Below are 25,403 nucleotides of genomic sequence, written 5' to 3'. Positions count from 1 at the left end.
GAGGAATAATGAGGAGCTCGGTGATGGAAAAAGCCAACTTGAACAACGAGCAATTCTTCTTAGCTGATGAGTTAGGAGATGCTGTGCATGGGTAGGTACTCCCTGTGGTAGAAGCATTGAAATGAAACCAGTCTTTGCTCAAATATTCCTTCTGTATGCATTGTCTGGGACCTTACAGACATTAAGTCTCTTGGGTGTCTACAGGTGTTGGGATAACCACAGATCCACAAGAAATGGGCTCTTTTCCCCTGAAAGCGCTAAGATCTGAAAGAACACTATTATATCAGTAATAATAATAACTAAAATCATCACTGCTTATTAAAGGCCTACTAGTTACCCAGTACAGTAGGTGCTTTATATTTCTATTATTCCACTTAATCTTCACAGCAACCTTCAAGGTGGTATCATCACTCCCATATTACAGCTGAAGAAATCGAGACTCAGAAATGTAAACATTGTACTCCATGACACAGCTGATCAGTGGCAGAACCAAAGACCTACTCTGTTTAATCATTAAAGAACAAAAATGTCTGTCCACTAAAAGGTTAGCTGCGCCTTGATTTCAGGATTCAATCCGATCAATCTATGTAAGCACTAAGTCACTAAAGAGAATTCTTGAACATTGCAGAAAATTGTTTCCCTTTCTCACAGATAGATGGAAACTCTGTGGTCTTCTTCAATAACATGAGGCCAAGGGAGCTAAAGTAAGACTTCTGAACATGAACTTGTACAATGGGGTTTGGGGAATACCCCATGAAGGGCCTAGAAGAGTTTCTCAAAGTATCTCTTTCCTCATTTTTTAGCTCTCACCCAAGTGACCACAGAGTTTTTTTCAAATACCACTTTCATTTGAAACAGGCTACAACCCTCAGGCTGCAAAGTCATCTGTACATCTTTTTAAGATGATGGCAAGTGATTTGTATCGGCATCTTTGAGAAAAATAATTCTAAGATATTGCAAAGCCATAAAATTAACTCCAAGGAGTATATATTCCCTGTTCCGTTGCTACATAATATATGCTTATGATGTAGACTTCTGCTTCCCCAAAATACCTAAGAACAAACAAACATATTACCTGTTTCTTTTGCTTGGCCAGTGGAGAGGTTTTTCCTCACTTCAGATGTTTCAAGAGAAACAAAAAGGAGTAAAAACCTTCTCTATGAAAAATGCAGAGGTCTGAAAGAAAAGAGGAAGAATTCCAGCTCTGTCTGAAGCACCCCCCTCTATATACACACACACTACACATCTCACATCTCTGCAGCTCTCTGTAGAGCGAGCTCTGGCTTAAATAAATCAAGAACTAAACACACACCCGCACACACGAAGAAATAACTCAAATAGGCCACGGCTGCTTTGCCTTTCAGCCTGGAAGGCGAACCCAGAGCTGCAGATCCCAGAGAGGCTGAGCTGGCCAGGGAGCCGCAGCTGTCTGCCCCAACCCTGCCCTGTTCTGGGCTAGGAGATAAAAGGGATGTGCTCAAGTAATGGGCTGTGATCACATGACTGCTTCCAAGGGGACCAGGCTCCTTACAGGCTGGACCAGGCCTCTATTTGCATACATAACCTGCATCAATACAAAGCGTAAAGGAGAATTTTGGTAAATGAGGGCAGAAAAGCACTCTAAGTCAACCAAGGATGATTTTTAGGAAATATTACAATAACCCGGGTATGATTAAAAGAAGGAAGTGGGAACACTAAACGGTCCTCTTTAGGACTTGAAAAAGCATGAGTTTAAGGGAGCAGCCACTGGGTCCTGTGCTGCAAATTTATTTATGACATTTTTATTCCTCTAGCTATTAGCTGCTTATTGGAGAACCCATCTGTGAAATGGAGATTCACCTCCCTTCATTAGCAGAAAGGAAAAGGAAAGTTGGCCTGTAATTTTGCTGAGTTTAAGGAAGAGGAAGAAGACACGTTTGAAAACTCAAAGTGCCGATGTCAGTACTGGATGCCACCAGCCATAGTTCTGCTGTCTTTTGAGGCAACCAAAGGGTGATCTTGTTCCCAGAATCTCACGCTGTCTGCTGCTGCACTGACAGCAATATTCCTCCCAAACTCTCTGTAGCTGGTTACACAGCAAAGGCCTTAGCCTACTGGCCTTAGGCAACAAGAGCTAGGATTTAAAGGACTCCAGCCATAATCATTTCATAACCCCACCCAAACTGCTCTTTAGCCTATTCCTTTCTGCAATTGAGCACCACAGGAGATCCAGCAAAGTGGTTACCTAGCTTTCTATTTAATCTAATGGAGTCACTTTAAAAATAACTGGAAAGGCAGCTCTGGGCTTCTGCACTCCTATTAGCACATTAAATATTACCAGAGGACCTTATTATATGGCAATGCAACCTTACAGGTTTCCATAGCAGGCACTCCAAGTCTAAGACCTGATGGGGCTGCCATACATATTGTATGTGATAGCATAACTACCCAGGGTTCCAAAAAAATAGTGGACAATGTCACTATATGGCTGCATTTCTGGCCAAATGCCTATTCAATCCACAGTGATTAAATGATGGCTACGTCTAGAGACAGTTGGTCAAATGTCACCTCCACTGTGTGAAGACTTTCCTGAATCACCAAAGAGGAGTTAGTCACTGTCTTCTGGCACTCAAAGCCATGTGTGTGTCCAATTATAGAACTTCCCAGAGTGCACTGTAATTTGTCCTTTTACATGTGAAATCCGTAAGGGAAAGAATTCGTTTCATTCCTCTTGGCATTCCTAGCACCAAATGCATAAGAGGTACTCACTAAATACTTGTTTAATCACAGAAAGAAAGGAATGGCGGGAAAGAATTTATGATTTAGTGGTTATTTAAATGGCCGGATTCTGGACCATGAATTGGATTGGCTATGCCCTTTATGTCATTTGTCTAAAACTTAGAATTTGCTTAAAATGAAGAACTTCACCATATTTTTCCATTGTACAAACAACATTAAAATGCTACTGTGAGCACCACAAAGAGTCCTATAGCCAGCCTCCAACTGTTAAATGAATAAGCATTGATGTATGTGAATAAATCACAATAATAATAATATTTATTAAGCACTTACTATTTTCTAGACACTTGTTAATTTTACATGTGTTAATCTTATTTAATTCACACACCATCCTATGAGGTATATACTATTATTATCCCTATTTACACATTAGGAACTATAACCCAAAGTCAAATAGGAAATAAGTAGCCGAGCTGGGATTTGAACCCAGGCACTTGACTTTAGAATCCCTACTTAAAATCATTATATTATACTGCCTCAGCACCTTGTATGTTTGCAAAATGAGGTTCCAGCCTCTATTCAGATATTCTTTGGCTTTCCTCCAGCTGAGCAGAGATGTGTTCTCCGCTCCTGAAAACAATAATAATAGTAATGGGTAAAGTAATGTTAACAGTTCCAAACTCACTCATTAACAGAATTATACCCCTAACAGTCAAGGTGAGTCAATTTATCTCTCAGTGGGCACATCATCATAAGAAAACAGCCAATAAGAAAGATGAGAGTTCAATTACCCCCTCCCAGAAGAAGCCATAGCAATATCAAATCATCCTTAACTAAGATGCCTTTTGCTCTTCCATTCAACACATTTTTATTAAGTGGCAGGCACTGTGCTAAGGGACAGGGACATAAATGGTGAAGAAAATGGACATGGTTAGGTGAAGTGAACACATAGGTAAATCAGAAATTGAAATAAATATATTGGAATATAATAAGCTCCAGGTACCTAAAACAGTGCCAGGCACATAATATTTATTACATGAATAAGTGAAAGCAGTACCATATGATATAATCGCTAATAAGACAGATAGGGGGCACAGAAAAAAAGCCCCGTCCCAGAAAGGGGGATGAGGGAAGGCTCTCTAGAAGAAGTGATGCTCAGCCTCTGGCCTGGCCATTGAGCAGCCAGAGTTAGGAGTCAGCCAGAGGAAAAGAGGTGAGGGAGAGAAGAGGGTATTCTTACACATGTGTATACCTTACAGAACTTAACAAACACGTGAAATGGGAGAGATAAAGATCAGAATGAACTGTGGTCATAATTATAATGCTGCAATTAGACTTTCAAATGGGTAAAGAAAGGTATCTGTCTGCTATAATTGAAAAATGGTGGCTTCTCTACCTCTGTAGGCAAGACTTTTTCTTGGTTGTTTCTCTTCTTTCCTCACTTTCTTACTCCCCTACCAGGTTTGCCTTCACCTTCTTGCTCTCAAATGCTTGTCTAAGGGTTTGCTTCTGAGGGAACCCAAATCAGGACCTTAGTTAGTCTATGGTAATAGCAAACTCTACAAAGATGGGGGATGGAGAAGCCTGGTTACCTCACAAGGGAAGGATTTGGCATTGCAAGCAAACCTGTCCTATTTCACAAGCTTCCTTGAGCTAGCCAAGGTTCCATTTTCTACCAAGGAAAAGTAATTCTAATGGACAGCTCCTATTATTGGTCATGACACATACTGGGGAATGTGCTAGAATCTAGGCAAAGCAGCTGGATTTGGGAGTAGACAGAAAACAATGATGTGTGTAGGTCTGTTTGGCAGTGAGTACTTTAGGTGTTTGTCCACTCATAGTCCACTTATACCTCAATGCCCAATAGCACCAAAGAGGGGTAGCTTGGATGGGGCTAGCCCTTCAGCTAGCCTTCTGGAGCTGGGGCCAGTGGTAAGTAATCACACCCTATCCTAGCTTCCAAGCACCTGAGGGTCTCTAAATTGAGGTACCTGCCCCACAGCAGAAGCACAGAAGATCTGTTGGAGAGTAGCAAGCAAAACATTAGAATTCATGTTTTAATCTATTTTGTAATTCTTTTTGAATTTTCTATTTTAATGTATATTTGGTAATGTACATAATATGTGAGTTCAACAGTATTAGTTGTGAATAAGTATATCTACCTGTATTAGGGGTTCATGATCAAAAACATTCAAAAACCCTTGATTTAAAGAGCCTGCTCCCTTTCGAAGACAGGGAAAAAATACCAAGCAATTTTACATTTAAATAAAGAAGAAAGGGTCACACTTATTAACAGGGAAGAATTCCGGGTAATGAAGAATCACACTAAGTAGGAGAAAAGAGAAGCCAGATTTGGCAAGTAATTAAAATAAATCAAAGCTGGGTTATGAGTTACTCTTAGGTAGAAGAAATTCATAAAAGCCAGTGCTGACAAGATGTGTCTGTTGGGGTCACCTGGTCAGCAGCCACAATGACAGGCTGAAATAGCTGTCATGTGTTGAAGTTTCTAAGTTCAGCTTTGAAAAGGCTCCATCTTAAATACAAAAATTGGGCTTTCCAGGGTTGTAATTTAACAAATAGAAGATGAATATGTGACAGAATTTAAATTTTTTACCACTGTTTAACCCTAGCTTGGTCCTGGATGGCTTGAGTTTTTTTTTTTTTAATCTCCTTAAATTAACTCTGAATGTTTATAAATCAAATCAAAAAGCTTCACAGAAGGTTCCAGTCTGGGTAAGATGGAACAAGTACACTCTACTCACTCTTCCATGTCTCTCCCACAGGAAAAAAAAAGTTATAACACTTGGACAGAATCCATGGAGTGGCTGTTTGAGCACTATGGCAGACCGAGTCCAAGATGGCGCCCAATGATGCCCTCTTCTTGGTATCCACACCCTTGTGAAATCCCTCCCCTTCCATGTGAGCTAGACCTAACCACCTGTTTCTAATAAGAAGAATATGGTAAAGATGCTGGGATGTCACTTCTGTGACTAGGTTATAAAAGATTGTGACTTTCTGTCTTGCTAGCACTCTATTGCCTTTGCTACTTGAGTGCTTTTGATGAAATAAGCTGCCATGTTGGAGAGGCCCACATGGCACAGGACTGGAGAAAGTCTCTGGCCAAATGCCAGAAAGGAACTGAGGCCCTCAGTCAAACAGACCCCAAGGAACTGAATCCTGCCAACAATCCTGCCTCATAAGCTTTTAAGCAGATTCTTCCCCAGTTAAGCCTTAAGATGACTGCAGCCAAGCCAACACCATGACGGGCGCAGCTTGTGAGAGATCCTAAAATAGCAGACCCATGTAAACCACGCCCAGATTCCTGAGCCACAGAAGCTATGAGATCATAATTCTCTGTTTTAAGTCTCTAAGTTTATGGGTAATTTGTTACACAACCATAAATAAGTAACACAAGGACTCTAAAAAGTAAATAGCAGAAGTGAGGTTGAGAAGATTAGAGATTAAAGTGCCACCGAAACTGGTGGTGAGTTGACTATTTTTTTCCCTCCAGTTTCTCCAAACTGGATTTGAGGAAGCAGAAATTCAAATTAAACCCACAATGAGATAACACTATACACCTATTAGAAAGGTTAAAAATAATACCAATAATACCCAGTGCTGGCTACAACGTAGAGCAGAACTAGAACTCTCAAATTTTGCTGGTGGGAATGCAAAGTGATACGGCCACTCTGCGAAATAGTTTGGTAGTTTCTTATAAAGTTGATGATACACTTACCATGTAACACAGAGATCCTACTCCTGGGTATTTACTCTAGAAAAATGAAAACTCATATTCACACAAAAACCTGTATAAACAGGTTCATATGGTCAAATACCAAAAAGATCCAGATGTCCTTCAATGGGTGAATAAATACACAAACTGTGGGGCACCCATACAATGGAATGCTACTGAGCAATAAAAAGGAACAAACTATTGATGCAGACAACTTGGATGCATCTCAGAGGATTATGCTGAGTGAAAGAAGCCAGACTTAAAAGGTTGTATATATTTATATGAGATTTTCAAAAAGGAAAAACTGTAGTGATGGAAAACTGACCAGTAGTTGCCAGGGTTGATGGGTTGGGGAAGATGTGACTATAAAGGGATAGCTGAGGGAGTTTTTGGGGGTGATATTCTGTATCTTGATTATGGTGGAGGTTGCACTCATCTACTCACATGTCCAAATTCACAGAAGTGTACAAGTCAAGTTTACTGCACACTAATTTAAAAATAAAATTTTAAAAAAGCTTCACAGAGCTGGCTCTGGTTTACTGCCTTTGGGTCTGCAGATTTTAAAGTCCCCATGGGCTAACTTTGACTATCGAGGGCCTTCCTAAATCACAGCCAGAAGGAATGACTTCTGCTGTAAATGACAAGCACTAAGGAAAACACTTGCCTTTCCTCTGACTTTCCTTTTAGCTCTTGATCCATGGGTAAAACTCAAAGAACAGAGCTCCCAGTCAGAAAACACACCTCATCCACTCTTTACTCAACAGATACTGAGTGTGTTCCATCTACCAAGCAGGGATACAAAGATGAATGAGCTCTGATTCCTTGTCAGGTGCATGGTATAATGCGGGCTATGGGTCTGTCCACAAATAATTTCAAAACAGGAGGTGTAGGTCCAGAGTTATCTGCCCCATAGAACTATTGGGGTCCAGAAGTAGATCAGCTGGACCAAGGCAAGTCAGGAAATGTTTCATAGAGTATAAAAGATGGGAAAGGCATCCCGGCGAACATTGGAACATGTTATATTTGAGTAGTGTTTCCTGAGACTGGAGGATAGAGGATGTATAGAGCAGAGGATGGGGAAGTGAACCTGAGGAGGTAGGTTGGTGCCAACTGTGATCGTTCTTGTACGTCATAACAAAGAATCCTGACTTTGACCCATCAGTTGGGGATTGCAATTTCAAATACTTACATGAGCCAGGGCAGATAATATAAATGAGTAAATCAGCCTGGGTGGAAAAACGATGGGACATTTATAGAGTTTTTATCTAACTGAGGCAGCTGCTGCTTATTGATAGCTCCCTCTTAGGCTGCCATTCAGAAATTCCGGCCCAGTGTTGCCCAATGTAATTTTTCAAGAGAAGTTAAACATATTTTATGTAAAATCTCTCTATTTTTAAATGTGAGTATATTTCTGCAAATTTCAGATGCCATCAATTACAAGTTGCATCACTATGTACCAATAAGAAAGAAGAAACCCAACCATCAAACTATGACATTCCATCAACTTTAAGACACATTCCAATATCAGAGGTGCTGAAATGTGAAAAAAAATGTGCATCTTAGAACCAATGAAATACAATAATTCTCATTTTCTCCAAACACTGTGTAAACTCCATGGATTCAGTGTGAGGCTGCCAGACTGAAAACTCTGGGTGAAGGGGAACCTGAGAGTAATCTGATTAGATTCAAGTTTTAGGAAGATTGCCCTTAGAGATGGATGGTGACGAACTGGGAAGAAGTCAGCCATAGAAAGACCATTGAAGACACTCCTGTCACAATCCAGGAAATAGATATAAGGGCAGAATTAAAGCCCAGCAATGGGGTTGGAGAGGAGGGGCAAATGTGAAAGCCTTTTAGGTAATAAACCCCATAGGTCCCAGACAGGGCATAGGGAGCAAGAGAGATGGAAGGATCAAGAATGATTCCAAGGCTTATAGTTTGGAATAATAGGTGAATTCATTACTTACTTAACACTGCTTACTGGGTGTCTACCATGTGTCAGGCGCTATGCTGGGTGCTGGGTACAATAGTAGACAACAGACACGGTCCCTGCCCTCTCGTAATTTACAGTCTAGTGGATGATGCCATTAATTGCAGATGAGTATTAACAGGTACAGGGGCAGGACACAAGGGGACAAGTGTGTTTACAGTGGAATAAAATAATGAATTGAAATGTCCCATAGGCAGTAGAAGCCTGTATTTAGAGCCCAGGAAATAAATCAGGTCTGCAGATTCTGATTAAAGAGGTCAGCAGGGTACCAATAACAGCTGAAGCAATTAGAGAAGATAAAATAGCCAGGGAGAGTTTGTAGAGTAAGAAGGTAATAGGGGCAAGAGCAGAGCCCTAGGGACTAGAGACATTTAAAGGAAATGAGAAGAAGGAAAGAACGAACAAAGGATCCTAAAAATGAAGAAATCAGGAAAGAAAGAGGCCCAGAAGAGAGAGGTGTCTGTAAACCAAGGGATATAGGTATTATCACATAATCCAACACACCTTCATCTAGAACTACTGTATAGAAATAATTTACCTTGGCAATGTACAATTCAGATTTTCTGAGTTATGCGTGCTTTGTATGAGTTCCAAATCTGCTTATCAGCACTGCTTCTTGGTTAGAGAGTTGTGATATTTTTAAATATTGCCACAATCTGTTCCTTTAGCTTCTATGTGCTTATGTTGTGCATGTATCTCAGTTTGACATCTAGTATGAGTCAATGGCAGGACGATGTAATTCCTTATTTTCCTTCTGCAGAGGCTGTAATATGCCATTCCAAGACAAAAGTAAAAGAAAGAATATACATTTATGCAACTCCTCCTCATATCAAAACATTGGGAATTGGGCAAAACTGATCTACGCACAGATGGTGCAGTCCCCTTAACAGACTACCATGAGGTTCTTGACCCAGAGTTCCCTATCAGGTGAGCCTATGATGTGGCAAGATACTCTGATCCTGTGCAATTGTTCGGAAAGGCCCTTCATTTTATAGGAAAGAAGTCCAGGCCCAGAGATTCATCACTTATTTAACACTACTTACTGGGTGGCACCCTAATGGCAGTCGTACGACTTGGCCGATAGTCTTTCCATTACACCAAGGTGATCCAATTCTACACTATACAGATAGCTCCAAAATAATATATATCAAAGTATGATAAACTCCATACACAAAATATAAAGTCCACCAGAGTTGGCCAAACAACTAAACAGAGGAAGAAGATTAACTTTCAAACATATGGTGCCAGGCCTATCCAGATTTCATTCAACTCCTCTTCTCCTTTAAGAGTCCTTACCTTCCAAGTTGTCAGTTCCACATGGACTCAAGGAAAATAAACTCCTAGATGGTGGCTGAATCTTTCTGCCTAACTAACCTCCATGCTCAGGACACAATCATCCTCACACTTACAGGTCTTGAAGAGGACTCCTCAGCCTCATCTGAAATTTTCCAGAGGTAGAGTACAAAATGAGTCTTTATTAGGTTGCCTTGGCAACCCCATGATGTCACAGACAGACATGACAGTACTTGACAACAGAAAGTGAATGACATAACCAGCATGTGAAAACCACTTCCTGCTTATTGGAAAGGCAGGTTCCAGGTTCTACAAGCTTTCTTTTTGACACCATTGCCTCTCTTTTTGCCACCATTGCCTCCCTGTCAACCATTTTTCTATTTATGAACATACAAAATAAAGAAAAGTTGTTTTTCTTGGAGGAATGTTAAAATTATTAGCTAGACAAGGCCTGGGAGGACCAGATAGCTTCACCAGTGAATTCTACCTAACATTCAAAGAAGACTTAATACCTATTCTCCTCAAACTCTTCCAAAAAATCAAAGAGGAGGCAATACTTCCTAATTCATTTTATGAGGCCAATATTGCTCTGATACCAAAACCTGCTAAAGATAACACAAAAAAAATAAAACTAAAGACCACTATCTCTCATGAACACAGATGCAAAAATCCTAAATAAGATATTAAAAAATCGAAAACAGCAACATATTAAAAAGATTATACACCATGATCAAGTGGGCTTCATCCCAGAGGCACAGGGATTCATATCACAGTTTCGACATATGCAAATTCATTAATGTGATACAACGTATAAACAAATTAAAGAATAAGAATCATATGATCATATCAATAGATGCAGAAAAAGCCTTCGACAAGATACAGCACCTATTTATGATCAAAACACTTAATAAAATAGATATAGAAGGAAAGTACCTTAACATAATAAAGGCCATATACAATAAACCCTCAACCAACATTATACTTAGCAATGAAAAAGTAAAAACCTTTCCTCTAATATCAGGAACAAAACAAAGCTGTCCACCATCACCACTGTTAATCAATGTAACATTGGAGGTCCTAGCAAGTGCAATCAGACAGACGAGAGAAAGATATAAAAGGCATCCAAATAGGAAATGAAAAAGTCAAACTGTCACTCTTTGCAGATGACATGATTCTCTATGTAGAAAACCCTAAAGACTCCAAAGAACACTACTAGAAATAATAAGCAAATACATTAAATTTCTGGATATAAGATCAATGTGCAAAAATCCATAGCATTCCTATACTTTAATAATGAATTGTCAGAAAAAGAAATTAAAAAAACAATTCATTTCACAATTGCAAGAAAAAGAATAGAATAGCTAGGAGTAAATCTAATGAAACATGTGAAGGACCTATATAATGAAAACTATAAGACCTTATTAAAAGAAATTAAAGAAGATACAAAATCCTATTGGCACTCTTTAAATAAATAGAACAAAAAAATATTCAGATTTGAATGGAAGTACAAAAGACTAAGAATTGCCAAATGACTTCAAAAAGCCATCCTGAGAAAAAAGAACGAGGCTGGAGGCATCACTCTGCCCAACTTCAAATTATACTACAAAGTGACAATAATCAAAACGGCATGGCATCAGCAGAAAATCAAATATACAGACCAGCGGAACAGATTGAGAGTCCAGAAGTAAACCTCTGTTTATATGGGCAAATAATTTTCAACAAAGAAGCCGAAAACATGCAATGAAGAAAGAAAAGTCTCTTCAATAAATGGTGCTGGGAAAACTGGAAAGCCGCCTACAAAAGAATGAAACTAGACTGTTGTTTATCACCACACACCAAAATTAACTCAAAATGGATTAAGGATCTGAATATAAGACCTGAAACAATAAATTATAAAGAAAAAAAAACCTAGTTACTAAACTTGGAAACCTTAGACTTAGGATTTTACGACTTTTAAAGTGAAACTATATTCTACAATGTTCTTGTGATTTGGGGGGTCAGCTCAGTAGTATCACCAGAATAAAAGAATGTGATATATAAATAGAGCCATGCCATATGCTAAGAATTTCAAACATTTGGAAAAACTGAGAGAAATAACAATTAAAAAAACAGACTGAGGTGTCAGTAATGCTGTGAAACTTCACGAATTTACCCCAGTGAGGTAGACTACCATTCGTAGTAAAAAGTCCCATTTACAAAGCAGTTTCAAGGAAACATAATACAAATTAACCTGATGTAACTAAGGCCAAGAAATCTCTATATGTTTAATGACTCGAACAGGTAGATAAGAGCTATTTGTGATGAACACTTTTACATTATGAATGAAGCTTTGGATTTTATAGTATGTGAGAATAAAAACTTCCCTTTTCCGGTCTCTGTTTCTTACCACAGAACACAGTTCCTGCTGATCTGCCATGTTCCTGCTGGTGTGGCTACGTGAAAAGGATACTATGAAAACAGGTTGCCGAGAGATCCAAGATTTCTCTGGATTGTTTTTCCTGAAAAGGTTGTGAAGTTAATATAGGGCCTATAACAAAATATTGCCATTTAAAAAATTTTTAAATGAAGTCTTCTGTGCCCAGAAGAGTAGGAGGATTAGGAAAGGGGACCAAAAGCAAGTTCTTGAAATTTCAAGGAAATAATAGCTCTGCCAGTTACAACCTAAGGACCTAGGCAACTTACATAACTTCTCTGAGCCACAGTTTTCTCATTTAAGAAATGGGAATAATATATAAATGGAATGATCTAAGTGAAAAATTCTTTATAAACTATAAAGTGCTAAACAAATACTACCTTTTCTAGGCGAGACCTACATTTTCCAAATGGATACATGTCCTAGAGAAGCAATGCGGTCTGGCCTCTGGGTCAGGATGTGCCTGGGGGCCATAATAGAATGTGGTTCTAGAGTCAGATTGCTTGGAGTTATATTCTAGCTATACCGCTTAGCAGCTGTGTGTGAGCTTGGGAAAATTACATAACTTCTCTGTGCCTGTTTCTTAGAAAACCAGGATAGTAATAGTACCTACCACACTGGGTTGATATAAGGAATAAGTGAGTTAATATGTATTGTGGCAGCCCCCGATAGATGCCTAACCAATATTCATTCTGCCTTTCTTCCTTACCAATAAAACCCCAATTTTGTTGAAGGTGGCAATGGACTCAGTCAACAAAACTTGATTTGTTAAGTTCCCTTGCAGTTGGGGGTGTTCATGTAGCACAGTTCTGGCCAATGAGATATAAGCAGAAATTCACTGGCTGACGCTCCCAGAAAAGCTATTTTCCTGATTAAAACAAAAAAACAGACTCAGCTGCCTTGGGCCCTTTCCTCTTTGTCCTTCCCCCATTCTATCTGTAACCAAAACACAGTGCCTGGAGGAGAGGAGAAGCCCTCTTGAGTGCATTAGGAAGAAGCCTCTGCTGAAAGTGATAATGCAGAAAGATAGAAGGAAGAGCCTGAGACGTAAAAGACAATATGAAGCTTCTGCTTTCCTGACTTCATATCACCTATTGTGAGATAAAAACCAACCCTCTGTGCTAGGTTTCTGCTATTTCATTTACCTTATTAGATGTAGTCAAACACGTCCTTTCTACTAATACACTTGTAGAGCAGTTTGACTGCCTAGATCATAGTATTCAATAAATGTTAGCTATTACCATTATTATTTGCCAGCATTCTAGTCCCTAACCAGGTGACTAGCAAGTATTCCCCTCACTTCCTTGCAACAGTACTCCAATTTTCCTTTTTGAAATCAACCCTCTCCCTATTCTCAACCCTATGGTTTGCAGTGGGATTGACACCACTCCCCTTTCTAAGTATGGGCCCTGATTGGCTTAATCCAATTAGCATGAGCCCACTTCCCAAATCACAGTGACTATCCCGGGATAAGTACTAACTCAGGCCTAAGGCAGTTTGCACATCTTCTGGCAAAAGGGAGTGACTGGATGGGCACATAGCTAAAGACAGGCAATATGAGTGCATCTCAGGAGAGAGTGCTGGGAAACAGACTCACTCTTCTCCTCAAGAATGGTGCTCTGAGCAATGCTGTCACCATGAGGAGAGTCAATCTTCAGGGTGCAACGGATACATGGAAAAGGGCAGACCAGGAGAAAGGCAGGGAAATGGAGCTGAAGCCCTCCATCCTAAATCTCTAGATGAAATTTTACCTTTGGAATTTTCAAGTCAGATTCATTTGAGATTGGTTTTGCTAATTCGGTTTGAGCTGAATCCTCTGTCACTTGCAACCGCAAGATTCCTTCTGATACTGTTAGATTGAAAAAAAAAAGAATAATTTAATGTAAGGATTATAAAACTAGAGGGGAATTTTCCAAACTCTGGTCTAGTGTGTCTATTTAAACAAATCTATAGTCAAGTACAATATAAATTCATACACAAATCACCTTTCCAAAAGAACAACAATAGAATCTATATTTTGCAATTGTGTAAATTCATTCAAATTTCTCTTCCAAAAGAAAAAAACACAGCCAGTTGAAAGTGTTTTTTGTTTTTTATAAACATATCCAGGAAAACTCCTTTAAGAATAGACGTGCATCTGGGTTTTAGAATAAACGTTGGACCCAGAGGCAGACACTAGAAACCTATGACTAATATTGAAATAATATTCACAGACAGTTGTCATGGCAGCCTGCTCATTCTGTACAAAATAGAACTCACTGCATTTTAACAAGATTTAGCAGAGGAAAGCTGCTAGCCTGCAGACAGCCTCTAACTGAGTTAAACAACCTACTAATTAGTTTTGGTTTCATTATTACATATAATCTTCAGACTACACGCTAATTGTATCCCCCAAATTACAAATACTTAAAATCACTAATAAAATTACACAATATGATTTTTTTTAATACCTGCACCATTCTTGAAATCTTCCCATCAGTCTATAGGCAACAGCTTCGTGAAAAGTCCCATTGTGTGCATAGTTGAATTCACTTATAAATCTAAATAAAGTGTTGAAGAAGTGGAGGAAGTAGCCAATTTCATTTCTGTCACCAATTAGCATTGGCTAGATACTGCTATCAGACATTTCCTTGTAAGTGGGATTCTATGGGAGTGGGGAGTAGCCAAATTGTTCTGTGCTCAGTTATATATTCCCAGAGAAGTGACTTTAAAAACTAGAGGCATCTCGGCTACTATTAATAATGCTACAATGAACATAGGGATGCATGTATCTTTTCGAATTAGTGTTTTGGATTTCTTCGGATAAATACCTAGAAGTGGAATCACTGGGTCATAAGGTAGTTCTATTTTTAATTTTTTTGAGGAAGCTCCATACCGTTTTTCATAGTAGCTGCAGCAATTTATATTCCCACCAACAGTGCACAAGGATTCCCTTTTCTTATTTACAATAGCCATGGAAACAACTTAAGTGTCAATCAAAACATGATTGGATAAAGAAGAGGTGTACATATTTACAATGCAATATTACTTGGCCATAAAAAAGAATGAAATCTTACCATTTGTGACAACATGGATGGACCCAGAGTAAATTATCCTAAGTAAAAAAATCAGACAAAGACAAACATATGATTTCACTTATATGTGAAATCTAACTAAATAAACGAACAAACAAAACAGAAACATTCATAGATACAGAGAACAAGCTGATGGTTGCCAGATTGGGGGAGGGGGTGGAATGGGAGGCTGGATGAAAAAGGTGAAGGGATTAAGAAGTACAAATTGGTAGTTACAAAAAGTCACGAGGATGTAAAGTAAGCATAGGGAACACTGTAAATAATATTGTAATAACTATGTATGGTGCCAGGTGGGTACTAGACTTATCGGGGGGCTCATTTCACAAATTATATAAATGTATGCTGTACACCTGAAACTAATATAATATTGAATGTTAACTGTAATTAAGAAATAAAAATTTAAAAAAAAAATAAAAAATAGTCATGGGGATGTAAAATACAGTACAGGGAATATAGTCATTAATATTATAATAACTATGTATGTTATCATATGGGTACTAGACTTATCGGGGTGATCATAAGTTATATAAATGTCTAATCACTATGTTGTAGACCTGAAACTAGTATAGTATTGTATGTCAACTGTATTTTAAAATTTTTTAAATTTTAAAAAGCTAGAGGTACCTCAAGACATAAATAAAGAAGGGGAAACAAAGTAATTTTAGCTGAGCTCTTTCTCTCTTGAGTGGCTATCTCTATCAAATCTAAGCTCATGTGTTGTGGGTGATTTTGGAGATTACAGATAGCTGATGCTGAGAGGAATACCACATGAGATCATCTTTACTATTAGGTTTCTGCATTTCACCCTGGCCCCACTTTCTGCTTTCTCCTCTTTTGAGTTTCTTCTTTAAGAGAGAGGAGACAGGGTGTAATTAAAATCCAATAACACCCTAAGCTGGAAAACCACTTCAAGCCATTATCATCCATTAACATCTTGGAACAAATCAGTCTTTTGCATTAATGTTCTTCAAACTCCTTGAGATGGAGCCATATTATATACTTCTTTATAGGCTTCTGTTCAAGACAGTATAGAAGGTAGATGCTGTGCACACCTCCTCTTGCGACCATACCAAAAGTACAACCAAATTACAGAACAACTATCACTGGGAGTCGCCTGAGGTCTGACTGAATAGAAGTCCTACAACTGGGAACATGCATAAGAAGAGGTTGCTAGGAGGGGCGGAGATGTGAACCTGCTGGACCCACAACCACATGTGCTGGGTGAGAATCCGAAGGGCTATCTTGGCTGCAGAGTCCCCTTCCCCACCTGAGGAGTGAGGGGTCCCGGCCCCACACTAGGCTCCCCAGCCCGAGGGTTCCAGTGCCAAGGAGAGAAGTCTTCACAACCTCTGCCTGTGAAAACCAGCAGATTGTGGCTGAGTGAGACGGAGGGCTGCGGGAGTCGCAGGCATTCCTCTTAAAGCGCCCAGCCTTACTCACTGATGGACTCGCTCTGAGCTCCGGCTGGGGCAGCAGCTAGAGGAGCACCAGGAAGAACTGAGCTGTCGGGCTTCAGGGTGAGGGCTGGAAGAGCGGCTTTCTCCCAAACAGAAGGGCTGGCAGTATCTATTGTGCCTTTGTTGAGTCCTCTCCCCTTGTAGCCTCCAGATGCAGGTGGCCACTATATTTGAGTTGCCGTCAACCTGGAAAACACACGTCACTCTGCCCAGAAGAGACCCTAAGACCCCGCTCCTCCCAACCTGCAGGCCCACCCAAGCCACCTCCAGTGGTTTATTCCATACAAATGGCCTGTCTTGGCTCTTTCTGCGGACTTTCCTAATATCGCTCAAAGGCTCACAAAACCTAAAGAAACAGCACCTGGCCTCTGCGTTCCCCGTACCTCTTACTGAGGCAGCCAGCCTCAGTTTATGGTTTGGCCTCTTGAGGCACCTATAAGCCCAGCATGCATGGCAGCCATCTGTGGATTGCTTGGTGACCCTGACCAGGTGGCCCTCGAGGTGCATAGGCTGTGGCTGAACTTGGCCTGCAGTTGGGCCCCTCCCAGGAGGCCCTTGGGCCAGCACACCCAGTGGCCTGCTTTGAACAGCGCTGAAGCCACAGCACCACCCAGAGCTGCATCTGAGGAGGACACACCCAAATGGCAGACTGAGCAGTCACCAGAACCTTACTAAGTGAATCCTGCTCCATAGGGTCAACCTGTCACCAGCCAAGCCCCATGACCAATCAGACCAAGGGTCAATCCCTCCCATCAAAGTGCAAACAGCAACCAAGGATCGACTACAACAGATGGGCACACGCAACCCACACAAGGAACACACCTTGAGCACCTTGCTCGAGTGACCAAGGAAGATTGTGCCCCTGGGCTCCACAGGACACCTAATACATAAAGGTACTCTACGAAGACCGGGAAACTTAGGAGCCCTACTTAAGACATAGAAACAGACACAGGGAGGCAGCCAAAATGGGGAGATAAAGAAACATGTCTCACATGAAAGAACAGAACAAAGCTCCAGAAAAAGAACTAAACAAAATGGAGATGAGCAATCTACAAGATGCAGAGTTCAAAACACTAGTGATAAGGATGCTAATGAACTTAGGGAAAGAGTAGATGAACTCAGTGAGAACTTAACAAAGAGATAGAAAACATAAAAATGGACATGGAAAACATAAAAAGGAACCAGCCAAAGTGAAGAATACAATACCTGAGATGAAGAGTATATTAGAGGGAATCAGCAGAGTGAATGAAGCAGAGAATTGCATCAGTGATTTAGAGGATGGGTAGCAGAGGACACCCAATCAAACAACAAGAAAAAAAAGAATCCAAAAAAATGAAGATAGTTTAAGGAGCCTCTGGGACATCAAGCGTAACAACATCTGCATCCAGTAGAAGAAAGAGCAGGAAATTGAAAACCTCTTTGAAGAAATAATGACAGAAAACTTCTCTGACCTCGCGAAGGAAATAGACATACAAACCTGGTGAAGGAGATAGACATAAAACCCCAGGAAGCTCAGAGAGTCTCAAACAAGATGAACCCAAAGAGATCCACACTAAGACACATCATCACCATTAAAACGTCAGGTTAAATATGAAGAGAGAATCTTCAAAGCAGCTAGAGAAAAGCAGTTACCTACAAAGGAGCTCCCATAAGACTAGCAGTGGATTTCTCAACAGAAACTTTGCAGGCCAGAAGGGCTTAGCACAAAATATTCAAAGTGATAAAAAGCAAAGACCTACAACCAAAATTACCTAGCAAAGCTATCATTTAGAATGAAGGACAGATAAAGAACTTCCCAAACAAGAAAAGCTAAAGGAGTTCATCACCACCAAGCCAGCATTACAGGAAATGTTGGAGGGACTACTCTAAGAAGAAGAAAAAATATGTATCAAAAATATGAATAAAGAATGACAGTAACTACATATCTATCAATAAGTACTTCAAATGAAAAAGGATTGAATACTCCAATCAAAAGATAGGGTGGCTGAATGGATAAGAAAACAAGATCTTTACATATACTGCCTAAAAGAGACTCTCAGTTCAGATTAAAAGACACACACAGACTAAAAGAAAAAGATATTTCATGATGGACCTAGAGGGTATTATGCTGAGTGGAGTATGTCAGTTAGAGGAAGACAAATGTCACATGACTTCATGTACATGTGGAATCTAAAGAATAACAACTATGACAACAGCAAAACAGAAACAAACTCATAGATACAGAGAACATTTTGAGGATTACGAGATGGCAGGGGTTCCGGGGGGTCAGTGAAAAAGGGGGAATGGATTAAGAAGTACTCATTGGTAGTTTTAAAATAGTCATAGAGATATAAAGTACAGCATAAGGAATATAGTCAATAGGGGCACTAGATTTATCAGGGTGATCACTTCATGAGTTATATAGCTGTCTAATCACTATGTTGGACACCTGAAACTAATATAATATCATATGCCAACTATAATTGAAAAATAAAAAATATTATTAAAACTCCTACATTGCCCTACACTGTGTTTCTACACATTTTGAAGGCATATGATAATAAACAACTTCAGTAAGGGGACTGGAACACAGGGCAGTAGCTTTGGAGCAAATTAAAGATACTGTCAAAATGTTATGTATGTTACATGCCACCGAGTCAGCTCCAATTCCTGCAAGAGTAAGTGTAGGGCTGGGTTTCAATAGGAATGCAGACGATTCATCTAGGGCGGGATTCTCAACCTTGGCACTATTGACATTCGGGACCAGATAATTTTTTGTTGTGGGTGCTGTCCCGTGCATTGTAGGATGTCTCACCACATGGCTGGTCTCTCTGCCCACTATCTATCTGTCAGTACCCCACACCGTCATGACAACCCAAAGTATCTATAGACATTGCCAAAGAGCCTTCAAGATTTTTGTCCTCTCAAGGGATATTTTCGGTTGTCACAACTTGGGGAGGGGTGCTATGGGCATCTAGTGAGTAGAGGGCAGGGATGCTCTGAAACATTCTACAATACGCAGGACAGTTCCCCACAACAAAAGAGTCACCCAGTCGCAAATGCCAACAGGGCTGTGATCACGAAGCCCTGATCTGAAGGAAGAGCCTGGTTCTAGATCTATGAGGGCACAGATGTAGGTAGGTAGGCAGATGTGGGGGTACTTGTAGAAGTTCTCTTCTGATTGCTTCCATTTTTTTTCACTGAAATAAGAAAGTGAGTTCAGCTGTACATGAGATTGGGAAGGAGATACAGGCAGTTTAGGGAGAGAAGATATGAAACTACCCTTTAGAAGTAATGCATAATGAATAGACAGGGGAAGTAGATACAATTTTGGGGTGCATCAGGGCCTCACTTGAGGTAAGTTAAGGATTTACTAGACACGTGCTTTGACCAGCTAAGCCACAAGGTAAGTAAAGAATTTATTGTGAAACCAGTAGGCCTGCATTCGTGTCCTTCCTGGGGCCATATTTAGGGCTGGAGCAAGGAGAGAGTTGAATTTAACAAATTGTGGCCACCAAGCACCAGTATCAAAGGAGCAAACAAGTGATAAAAATGACAGTACTTCAGCTGGCTAAGTAGACAGGAATGCATGCAACTATGAAAAGTTAGGTGGGCAAAAAACAACAAATACCCATTCCAACAGACTAGTTTCAAATGTTTGAACCCAAAGAGCCACAAATGGGGGAAAGTAAGGTAAGCTCTGTCATACTAAGGTAATGACTCGCTTTTCTTAGTAAATACCTGAGTACTCACTGAAAGACATAGCACAGTCATTTCTAAATGACATCAGGTCAATTGAGTTTCCTAAAGCAACTCAGTGTTTGGGGTTATAGTCTCTTTGGTTGAATTACCCTCCATCAGTGAAACCAAACACTGGGGAAGCTGCACTAAACATCTGAGAAATCAGAAGACTCAAAAAGTTGGAAGTAACTTCTAGTCTGTATTTCATAGTTTGTTTATGTATTTGTCTTATAGTTGTTGAGATGCTTACGGGCATACCTGGGGGTGACAGGCCTCATAAATCTGACTGAATAGACTGAAGTGCCAGGCAAAACTGTGGCTATCTGAGACACTATCCAAGACTGGTGGCTTCAAGGTGAAAATCATCAACAGTTGCCTCCACAGGCTCTTGGTTCCTGCTTTTGAGGATTTCACTGAAAAAAATTATGAAAAATAAAAAAGGAAAAGTATCCATTTCCTCAATGGCCTGCATACAAAATACTATAAGAGATCAATGGCACCCTTATGGGAAAAAATATGTAGCTTTTGTGGGCCTCCCAAAATCATTTAGGTATCAGAAGACTGAGTATATGCCCAGTCCTGCCACTCACCAGCAGAATGGTCTCAGGCAAGGTATTCAATATCTTCGGCTTCCACTTCTTCAGCTGTAAAATGGAGATAATAATCTTTACCATGCCTACCTCGCAGGAATGTATGTCAGAATACTTTGTAAACCATATTGCAGTTTACTAATTATAAAGACTGTGACTATACCTCAAAGGTAATAGAAAGTGGAACTAAAGTCTCCCTCCTTGTCAGAATGGAGAAAAGGAGCAAGAGTTTTTCAGTAAAGGCAGAAACTCCTGTTGCATGCATCAGAGGTTCACTAGCTTCCTTTCTACATGGAGTGTACATGTGGGAACTTGGCCAAAGCCTTTACTTGACGAAACCACCCTTGTAGCGAGGGCAGACAAAAAGCTGGAGGAAGAGCAAAGTGTTCCCTAGAGGGGCAAACCAAAACACAACCGGTGAGTGTAATTTTAGGCCCAATTCTTGGCAGCCTTGTTTTGAATTAACAGGGGTTTAAAAACAGGTGGGATATACTTATAGTTACTGAGCATCCTGGGAGTCATTATAGCGCACTGACTAGCAAGAAACAGGAGCTTTCATAAAGTCATCCTCTGGCTGGTGGCTGTCCACTTATGTTCGTCTCATGGCTCATGATCTAAGCACCGAGTGTTCGAGAGACCTCTCAAGGTGTATCAACAAAAAGGCATATTGGGAGGGCGCCCCATAATGAATAATACAGGGTGCCAGGTAGTGCACCCTGAAAGAAAACTGGTACTAAAGAACCCAAGCACTAGCTGCAGGCCTGTCCCCATTTCTGTGCAAAAACTTACATGGCAAATAACTACCTCCATTTTCCTACCTGGAATGTTGGGATAATATTCAGACCCAGAGGGGGAAAAGTGAGGGTGTCTAGTCCAATCTACGCATTTCACAAAAAACGCTGAGGCTGGTAGGTGAACTGACTAGTTCAAGAGTACACAGCTAGTGAGTAGCCAAAAGAGGACTAGAATCCCAATCGTGCCCCCCAGATTAGTGTGCCTTCCACACACCTGTTTCTTCTAGGGGCCTTCCAGGAAGACTGGAGTTGGCCGAAGGGGTTGCTTTCCATCAGTTATCATTTCTCTGCTAGCATCAGAGGAAGATGTCAGGGAAAGAACAGCCACAGCCTTCAGCCATGTCCAAAACTTAGAGATGCCCGCAAATGGTTTTATGTGGGTTTTCAAGCTTGAGGATGGTGACCAATCCTGGCATATTGACAAAGGTCCATCAGAAGCATTGGGGGGTGTGGCGGACAAATGGCACAGACAATGAAAACCCGAGACCATATAGGCGCCCTTAGTAATGGAGGGTCCCAGCACCGTATCGGGACCACAATCCTGGAAGCACAGTGGCAGGTTCACGGGCCTCGACCTGTGCAATCGCAAGGTCCCGCACTGGATTTAATGCTCTGGGGCTACCGTAATGGAATTCTTAACTTACGAAAAAGCGGCCTGACATTTTCGTTTTACACTGGGTCCCCTCAAATCTTGTGGCAGGTCCTGCTTCACACCCCCAACCCCAGCCATAAGGGGTGGTTTGTCTACCCCGCCCCCCCAACCCCACCCTAGCCCTAGGCAAGTAAGAGCAAACAGAATTCCTGCAATGTTCAGCCCCTTTGGGGCTTGCAGAGCGGGAAAAGGCTGTGGAAAAGTTCAGGGCAGCACTAAGAGCCTGTTTGTTCTCGGGCAAAAGGCCGACTCACCAGCGGCCTCTTCCTACTCTGGCATAATAAATGCCAGTATAAAAATGACCCTCCCCAACCCACCCCAGACCCCGCGCTGCCTTAATCTTTGGCTCCAACCAGTGTTCCTGTCCGCCCTGCTCCGGACTCAAGGCTTCCAATGCCGCCAGAAGCAGCTCAGTGTGCCCATGAGGTAAATGGGGAAAACGCGGGTCCCTCAACAGCTGAGGGAGCCCACCAGAAGGGGCCGTACCGGGGACACGGTCCGCTTTCGCTCGCTGGGCCGGAATTGGAAAAGTTTGAGGATGCGTGACTAGCGGAGAGGCGCTCTCGCCCCGGGGGAAACCCTGGTGGCAAGGGTGACGAATGTAGCGTGCTGGCAAGGTCCGCGACTCTAACGCCGGAGCCAGAGTCCTCAACTGGCTGCGAACACCACATCTCGCGGACGGGGCGGGGCCGCGTCATGGGTGGAGCTACAACGGAAGGGCGGGGTTTCCGCGGGGCGCTGGTTCTGACGTAAGCCTATGAATACACGAAATACAGAAAGGCCCTACCGGGAGGTTCCATAGTGTAGTGGTTATCACGTCTGCTTTACACGCAGAAGGTCCTGGGTTCGAGCCCCAGTGGGACCACGGCTGGCTAGCTATTTTCCCACCTCTAACTTTTTTTGAGTTTAGTTGACAGGGTGGAAAGATGAAAAGTTGTTTTCCCAATTCTAATGTTTTTTGAGTTCAGTTGACGGAGTGGAAAGATGAAAAGCAAAGAGAAGGTGCTTTTCTTTCTCCCTTAAAAAAATTTATTTAATGGAATGCTTTTGTAGCAGAAGCATAAAGACAGATACCTTCTCCCATCCCCGCTGCCATTGTTCCAACTGAAAAACAGCAGAGGTGGGGGCCCGGCTTGTCTAGGGGAGATCACCCCGGGCCGCCCCGGCCCTACCCCCACCTCTCCTCCGGTACTCTGGTGGGGCAGGGGAGGACCTCGGAAAATCGAGCGCTTTGGGGAAAGATCACCCGGCACCGTACTTTTCCTGCAAGCCAGCACAGGCGGGCCCCCTAAAGCCTCCAACTAAAATATGGCAATACCGCAGCTCTTTGACTGCAGTTTAATTATTAAAGGTTTATTATTATTATTATTATTATTACTATTAAAGGCTTAATTTTTCGTTAAACTCTAAAATCTAGAGCAAGAAAAACAATAGTTCTTTTCTTTTTAAAACAGCAGTAGAGTTTGTTGAATAGACTTTTAATGAAAGAACAACATAAATAAGAAACAAAACAGAAACAGACTCATAGAGAACAAATGGTTGCCAGATGGGGGTGGGGACTAGGAGAAAAAGGTGAAGGAAAGAAGTACAACTGGTAGTTACAAAATAGTCATTGGGATGTGAAGTAGGGCATAGGAAATATAGTCAAAAACATTGTGATAACTGTGTATGGTGTCAGGTGGGTGGGTACTAGATTTATCAGGTGATCCCTTGTAAGTTATATGAAAGTTTAATCACTATGTTGTATACTTGAAACTAATATAAAATAATATGAAATGTCAAATGTATGTAAAACAAGATAAATTTTTTTAAAAAAAATAAATAAAATTGGACAACTGGAGAAAAAATAATCCATACACAGTACAGAAAAAAGTTAGACTTGTAGACACCCAATAAATGCTGATTGAATAACGTTTCTCTAGTTTTCTGTTATTGTTGTTCCTCTTTACTAATCTATTACACTTTCGTTTGGGGGAGGTTACTATTATCTTTTTAATAATGGCCTTTTTCTGACTTCAATTTACACTACAAAGCAACAATAATCAAAACAGCATGGTATTGGCAGAAAAACAGACAACAGAATTGAGAGTGCAGAAATAAACCCATATGCATATGGGTAAATAATTTTCGACAAAGAAGCCAAACACATATACAATGGAGTAAAAAATCCTCTTCAATAAATGGTGCTGTGAAAATTAGAAAGCCACATGCAAAAGCATAAAACTAGACTATCTGTCACTATACAGCAAAATTCATTCAAAATGAATTAAAGACCTAAGTATAAGACTAGAAACAATAAATTACATAGAAGAAAACATAGGTACTAAACTCATGGACTCTGGTCTTAGAGGGGATTTTATGAATTTGGCCTCAAAGGCAAAGAAGTAAAAGCAAAGATAAATGAATGGGACTACATCAAACTAAAAAGCTTCTGCACAGCAAAGGAAACCATTAACAAAACAAAGAGACAACCAACCGAATGGGAGGAGATATTTGCAAGCAATGCCTCCAATAAGTGTTTAGTATCTAAAATATATAAAGAACTTGCACAATTCAACAAGAAAACAAACAATCCAATTAAAAAATGGTCAGAGGACCTGAACAGACACTTCTCCCAAGAAGACGTACAAATGGGCAACAGACATGAAAAGATGTTCAACTTCACTAGATATCAGGGAAATGCAAGTCAAACCACAATGAGAGACCACTTCACACCTGTTAGAATGGCTATCATCGACAAGACAAACAATAATGAGTGTTGGAGAAGATGTGGGAAAAAAGGAACCCTCGGACACTGTTGGTAGGAATGTAAATTGGTACAGCCACTGTGGAAAACAGTACAGAAGTTCCTCAAAAAATGAAGAGTAGAATTACCATATGACCCAGCAATCCCTCTTCTGGATATCTACTTCAAAATTTTGAAAAATTTATCTTTAAAGATATATGCACCCTGATGTTTAAAACAGCAT

The 25,403-nt window shown here is 40.7% G+C and overlaps 1 protein-coding gene and 1 non-coding gene across 4 annotated transcripts in view; one reads left to right on the top strand and one right to left on the bottom strand.

The window, feature by feature from the left end:
* The window catches only part of PPEF1 (protein phosphatase with EF-hand domain 1), a 107,007-nt gene extending 83,958 nt beyond the window's left edge, over positions 1-23,049 (bottom strand). The window contains exons 1-7 of one of the 3 annotated variants that reach the window (XM_036227194.1): positions 22,921-23,049; positions 21,997-22,191; positions 20,989-21,042; positions 20,657-20,811; positions 16,662-16,864; positions 15,204-15,241; positions 13,899-13,996 (exon numbers count right to left, since the gene is read on the bottom strand). The gene's annotated coding sequence lies outside the window, so the exon portion shown is untranslated. The remainder of the gene's footprint in view (positions 1-13,898; positions 13,997-15,203; positions 15,242-16,661; positions 16,865-20,656; positions 20,812-20,988; positions 21,043-21,996; positions 22,192-22,920) is intronic. The other 2 variants (XM_036227195.1, XM_036227196.1) reach the window with 2 other exon arrangements.
* A 177-nt stretch (positions 23,050-23,226) lies between these two features.
* On the top strand, positions 23,227-23,299 carry TRNAV-UAC. The gene has a single exon. It is a non-coding gene; the product is annotated as a tRNA-Val (tRNA).
* Positions 23,300-25,403: the final 2,104 nt, after the last annotated feature.

This window comes from Rousettus aegyptiacus, unplaced genomic scaffold (genome assembly GCF_014176215.1).
Source record: "Rousettus aegyptiacus isolate mRouAeg1 unplaced genomic scaffold, mRouAeg1.p scaffold_m13_p_9, whole genome shotgun sequence".
Taxonomy (NCBI): Eukaryota; Metazoa; Chordata; class Mammalia; order Chiroptera; family Pteropodidae; genus Rousettus; species Rousettus aegyptiacus.
This window is presented reverse-complemented; position numbering and strand designations above follow the sequence as displayed.